At 38.1% G+C, this 6,926-nt stretch overlaps 1 long non-coding RNA gene across 1 annotated transcript; it reads left to right on the top strand.

The window, feature by feature from the left end:
- Positions 1-687: 687 nt before the first annotated feature.
- LOC138108928 (uncharacterized) lies at positions 688-2,002 on the top strand. Its single transcript, XR_011150132.1, has 3 exons — positions 688-766; positions 1,612-1,702; positions 1,984-2,002. It is a non-coding gene; the product is annotated as an uncharacterized lncRNA (long non-coding RNA).
- Positions 2,003-6,926: the final 4,924 nt, after the last annotated feature.

Raw genomic sequence — 6,926 nt, 5'->3', positions numbered from 1 at the left:
TAATAAAAGTTGGGCTGTGAAAAAAATATAGCAAAAAACTATGAAAATCTGTATGTAGTTAATTCAAAATGGGCAAAGACAATGTTAAATCTGTCTTTTTCTAAAGTTTATACTTCACAAATTGGTTTTATTTAAAAACAAATAAAATAGAAAATGCACATATCCTCATGTTGAGCCATTGGAAAACATTAAAACCAGTTGGAATGCCAGAAATCAAGGTACAATTACATTCTATTTAATATTAATGTTTGAAATGGTTTATGGCTAAGTCGTAGTGGGGAAAATCAGTCTCCAGTGATTTGCCTGAGAGTTAAAAGGAGCACAGGTGATAGCTTTCAGAACCTTCTACCCATTTTACATATTAAGCTCCTCTTTGCTGTTACTATCTGTCCTGTATGGAAAGTAAAATGCCCAGACTGATTTAACATCCTATTGCATTTTGTGCCTCAAGGATTAAGTAAATACTTAATAATTCTGAAGAATGTTGAAACACCAAAGCTGGAAAAGCTGGAAAAGATACTACTAAGTATAAGCTTGAAACCTGTATTTAGTCATCCAGGTAAAAAAACATTTTGGGGCATCTCTTTCCAAGGTGTGGCCATCTGAAAGTAATTTTTGTTTGCCTCTGTTATTCCTCTGACCCATTATAGGTATAAATTTTAGGATGGGATACATTGTGCAGTAAGGGTTCTGCTCCCTCGTCACTACCTGCAGAGGAAATCCAAATGACTACCTTAGATTAATTGCCTAAACGATGAGCAGCAAGGTAATGTGAAATTAACATCAACCAGCTTCCATTAGTATTCATCTAGGAGTGGAGGGATGATGGAGGAATTTTTTCCTGTACAGAATGACCAACAGGTGATTTTCCACATTATTTTGGCATTAGAATTTGTTAAAATTATGCAACAATCAGTTTGCATTTCTTCCTGTGAATAGTTCTTTCAGGGTATACAGACATTGTATCCCAATGCAAGTCTTCAATGTTACTTTGTCTCTTATTTTCCTCGGATTCTGGGATTTTTTCCCATTCTGCTACAGCCTTAGTAGTCATATTTTAATGAGAGGGGAGATAGAGGCCGTGTCACTGATACTTGCTCACATGATTTAACAGAGATAAGAGGAATATCACTCTCTCTCTGTAAAGTGTCCCTGCGAAAATAATAAAATCTGATCATCTTTACTAAATTACAGGACTTTTAACCAGTGGTTTCAACTGTTTTGCTGTGCAGATTTGCTCCTTCACCAATGAATTGAGCTGAAACAATGATTTACTGCCTACTTAAATCCTACCTAAAAGTACCACTTTTCAACAATCTTGTCAGCTGGGGGAAAAAATGTGTCATTTATAAAATGATAATTATCACTTTCTAACTTTGTTCTTACCTGTTGGTACTTACTTTGAGATGCCTTCTTTTTTTTTGCAGCAAGAAAAGAGGTAAAATGTTTGTGGACAAGATGTGATTTTTAAATTTTACAGTTCTACAATTTACCCAGTAGTTATATATGCTTCTTGCCTGGAAGCACCATCCATGGTCCAATTCATGTCCTGTTGTCCCAGAAGTTCTAGCTCTCTGCTCTGCATATTTCTGGTACTCCTTTTCTCTGCAGGAAATGGAGAGTAAATGGTCAAGCATCTCCCACTGAAAACCCTGAAAAAAAGAAGAAGCAAGGTGCTCTTCCCTTGGTTCCCCTCAGAATGGTAAGCAACATTTTCTTGAAGTAGCCATGAATATCCATGGCTACATTTTGGAATGTTCTGCAAAACTGGTCTGTGGCATTTTAAACTTATTTTTGCTAGGGGAGCCCTGTGTTTTTGTTCCTTTTTCTTCCCACTCTGATACACAGGTTTATGAGAAAAAATAGAGATAAAAACATAGTTTTTAAAAGAGTTTTCCTTACAGTAACAGTAATCAGCCATTGTATGTAACTCTAGGTTTCCTTTCTCCCTTATATCTGAAGATTTCTTGTTGTACTTAACAGATAACAGCAACACTTGAACAAACTCTTCTACCAGAGTAACGTTCCTGATGGATTTTGTTGACAGTTTTCTTTCTTACTGTTCACCACGTGTCTGAGTGACCAACACCCAGCTGATGAATGACACTGTCTATTACAGCATAAAAAATGTTGACCCTCTGAGCCGGAATTTTCAGTGCTCTTTGATGGCCACTGTGAAAATCATGTGTGAACAAGTAGCACACAAGCAGTAAACCAAATCAGCAGGAATTCATACTTCTGTATTAAATCATCCAAAAAAGCTGTTCCTCTATTTTGTGTCTGTTGGTATTTGTTATCACCATCCACTATCCAAAAATTGTGTTTTAAAATGCCCACTTCCAACTACACCGGGCTAGTAGGGCAGGTAAACAGCTTTGTTTCACTAAAAATGACAGGATAAATTAAGGACCTTTTATATTATATGGTTAATAGCAGGGATATGGATATTTAGCAATATTATCTGATTGATGTGGAGATCTTCAGAAGGGAGAAGACAAGAACAACACAAAGAGACCCTTTTGTGTTGCAATAGGCTTTTTTGTGGTGCTTAAGCTGACTAAAGTAAATATGATAAGAGGAATTGCTTTAACATTGTATATATATACATATATATATATATACATATGAAAATAAATAAAAGTGTGAAGAATTAAAGCAAATATCTTATGTTGTTATAGCCAAGACTTCTCTTATCACCTTCATATAGAAGTGATTCACTTCTGCTGATAGCTTTGGCGAGCTGACTCAGGCTCAGCTGTGCAGGCCAGCCAGTAGGAGGGAAGAAGGCAGAACGCTAGTGCTGAAAACAGGAAAGAAAAAGTGAGTAAAGGGGGACAACAGGATTTTACTGGAAGGGTTGTTACATTATATCAGCTTTCATGTAGAACTAAAATTTAAAAAAAGAAGTGTTACCCAAAAAGCATGAAGAACTCACCTTAAAGCCAAATGGAAGATAACTATATGTTTCACCAATTCATTCGTCAGCCTCTATCTTCAGAGACAACAGCTGTTTCCTTAAGCTTTGCATTTCAGTGTTAAAAAACCTTTTTTGCCATAAGGCTTGCCAGGAGTTTAGAAACATTTTTGCAGTGAATTCACCGCAGGCTTTTATTTTGCTCACAGTGGTGGTACTGAACTCTGGAATAATTAGGGCATCGGCCCCTGGTAATGTTCCTACTTCTGCTCTACAGAGCTCCAGAGGCACATCTTGAGGTCAGTAACTTCATGCACACTGGTGGATTGATCCTGTCTGGATGCCAGGCACCCGCCAAAGCCCCTCTGCCGCTGGACAGAAAATACAACAAAGGGTTCCTGGGTTAAGAGATCATTCTCTCTCCCATCTTGGGCAAAACAGACTTGAATTATAAATATTAATTGAATTTATTACTAACAAAATAAGAGCAGGATAATGAGAAGTAAAATAAGACCTTGAAAACACCTTCCCCCACCCCTCCCTCCATCCCAGCTCTACCTCCTTCCCCAGTGGTACAGGGAGAGAGGGAATGAGGGTCATGGTCAATTTGGCACATGTTGTTTCTGCCATTGCTCAGGGAGTCATGAGCAGGAGGAGTCCTTCTCCTGCTCCAACATGGGGTCCCTCCCACAGGAGACAGTTCTCACTGAACTTCTCCATTGTGAGTTCATCCCATGGGCAACAGCTCTCTGTGAACTGCTGCAATGTGAGTCACTCGTCCACAGGGCGCAGTCCTTCAAGGACAACCTGCTCCAGAATAGGTCCACCGTGGGGTCACAAGTCCTACAAGGAAACCTGCTCCAGCATGTGTTCCTCTCTCCATGGGTCTGCAGGTGCCTGTCAGGACCCTGCTCTGGCACAGGCTTTCCAGAGGTTTGCAGCCTCTTCTCAGGCATCCCCCTGCTCCAGCATGGGTCATCATGGGTCTCCAGAGGCTCCAGGTGGATCTTTGTATCCCTGTGGTCTTCCATGAGCTGTTGGGGGACAGCTGCTTCACCATGGTCTTCACCACAGGCTGCAGGAGAATCCCAGCTCTGGTGCCTGGAGCATCTCCTGCACCTCCTCCACTGACCTGGGTGTCTGCAGAGTTGTTCCTCTCACGTGTTCTCACTCTGTTCTTCTCTGGCTGTAATTACAACTGTGCAACAACGGGTTTTTTTAACTTCATCCTAAATTTGTTATCACAAGGGCATTATCACCATTTCTAATTGGCCCAGCCTTGACCAGCAGCACATCTGTCTTTGGACCTGCCAGGGCTTGACTCTGCCTGACATGAAGGAAGCTTCCAGCAGCTTCTCACAGAAACCAGCCCAACACCATTCAACACCAAGTGTGTTGAATAAAAATGATGCAAATATTAGTTGGTGTGTATGACATATGAATAAGAAAGGTAGGGTTTTTTGAGGTGCAGAAATACTTTTTGTGTGCAGTATTTCTTGTCATGGAGCTGCAGATATATTTAAATTTTGCATTTGCTGAAAAACACGAAGGAAAGACGGACCAGTATCAGCATGCACTCATCCACTTTTATTTTCCTGCGGCAAGTGCTTTCTCAGGAATATGAGCCATCACTCTCATGCCCTCAGAGAGGTGAATATAATCCACTTTCCTCAGACTGCTTGTTTGCAAACATTGTGGTCATAGTAAAAGCAAGTGATTACTAGGAAAACTGATTGATTGATTGATCTGTACATATTTATGGGAAGACTCATTTAACCTGGCACTCTGGGAGTGCTGTACTGTAGCGCAGGTTTCAGAGCTCAGGGAGCAATATAAACACAAAGTGAATGAAGCAGTTTGTATGCTTGTGTCCACAGAAAAGTAATTTTATTAGGAATAATTAACAGTGCTTCAAAAACAATAATCTTAATATAACAGTTTCCAGTCATATAAAGTTACTAATTTTCTACTAAGCGAGGAGTGTGTGGCAAAAAGCCTGACACATTATTACATTCCTCCAACATTGTATTTTCCATCATTTCTTTGAAATCCCTACCTTTCATGTACAGTTCGTTAACACTGATCAAAGCACATAGCTTTCTAATAAAGTAAATTTTTCCTTGTAATCATTTGTAGATGTTTCACTTCACATAATATTTTGGACGTTCTTTATTCTGAAATCTCATTTTTAATGTTAGGCTATGGTCAGAGGAGTGACATTAAAGAAATGATATCTTGGTTTACTGTATTTCTTGTCTCTTAATGATATCCACAGCAAGTCTCTCATTTTAGAAGTCAAAACAAGATTTTTGTAACTGTTAACACTGTACTTCCAAACTGGTACTTGCAAAATCAGCTGTTTGTCTGACTGCAATGTCTGCTAAAATGCAGCATTTATTCATGCTTTATGACACTAACTTTCATAAGTAATTTCTAATCTTGCAATTAACCTATTGCATGTGCAAATCTCAATAATGGCGAAAGAGTTACACCTCTCACTAAGCAGCAATGTGTATGGTGGCCTGAATTTTATATAGGAAAATCTGCTTTGCACATTGGAAATACTGAAACCCAGCTGTTCAGCCCCTTCATCTAGCTCTGACTCATCTCTGATTCTCGATGAAGGTGGTAGCTCAGTAAATCCACATCTTTTAGTGTGGGATTTCAGTGGGGTTTGAGGATATGACAAATGTCCTGAACTAACATCTCTAGTATTGGCAAGTAAAAAATACTTTAACTGGCTGAGGTCAAAAGTGATGGCCGAATCAGCAGAGAATACTCTGGATGTTAAGTGGGTGACCATTATGAAAAAAATAGATGACTGAAAAACATGCAGTCAAATGGGGATTCCTGCTCTTCCAAAAATTTCTTTGCTAAAGACTTCCTTTGTTACATTCTCGGGTACGTATCACTCTTGATCTCCTTGTCCCACAGATTTTTTCTGTTAATTTCAGTGGTACTGCTGGGATGTATAGCACTGAAGCTCTGCATTAGAAAAGTAAAGCATAGGTTTGATTCCTTCTCATATCTATTATTTAAAATTATTTTAACTTTCATCACTAAAAGAGAAGAAAAAGCTCTCCATGCAGAGACTGAGAGACAAAACAAATTTTGTGAGTGCAAAATGCAATAATTATTTAGTAGAGGTAGAAGAACAATGAACTCATTTTGAAATGCTGATAGAGGTAACTACAAGTAATTTCTCTGTGCATGCTGAAGAAGATGTTTTTATTTTTTCAGGAAGGCTCTTTTTGTTATGCTTTACATACATTAACAGTAGCCTTGGTAAAGAACCAACATTTTTTTGCCTACTAGTAAACTTCCCCATTCCAGATTATTATTCTGTTGTTAAACTACATACCATATAATTGATTGGCATCAGAGAGGTTTTTCTGCTACTTCTCTTTTTTGTTTTTGTAAATAATAGTGTTTATGTGTCATTCTAGGGTGAAGCTGAAATCCTCTGCTTTGTCAGTGACAAAAACAGATAGAAATTTCTTGAGAGGTTGTTCAATATTTCCACGAATTTCACCTATAAAATTGTGCACTGGTACAAAAGTATGACAGAAGGAGTTATTGTGGTGTGCAGTGAGATACCTTATCTCATTAAAGAGTTTCTAATATTTAACATGCAGAATGTACAAAATGTGTATATATTAATCATATATACTTACACGGCTAAAGAATTATGTCTTATAAGCCTGGGGGTATGAAGAAATACAAAGACAGATACAGTAGTAAGATGCATTCAGAAGCATTAATTATGTAAGGACTGACAATATTTCAGTCATAGTCCCCTGTTTTACTATGCTAATAACCTAAATGTTCATCATAAAGATTTTCCATGCATGTTTTCTGCTTGAAGAAATGTGTTATTAATTATTACTCTTTGTTTGGGAAAAAAAAAAAATTGTCTTCTTTGAGATTAAGTGGGACCCATGCCTTAAAAGCAAAATTTAATCCCGTTTTCAAATCAGGTTAAAAACAAACAAACAAAAACAAACAGCAAAAA

This window comes from Aphelocoma coerulescens, chromosome 4 (assembly GCF_041296385.1).
Source record: "Aphelocoma coerulescens isolate FSJ_1873_10779 chromosome 4, UR_Acoe_1.0, whole genome shotgun sequence".
In the NCBI taxonomy this organism is placed as follows: Eukaryota; Metazoa; Chordata; class Aves; order Passeriformes; family Corvidae; genus Aphelocoma; species Aphelocoma coerulescens.
Note: the sequence above shows the minus strand (reverse complement) of the source record. Positions and strands in the feature narration are given on the sequence as shown.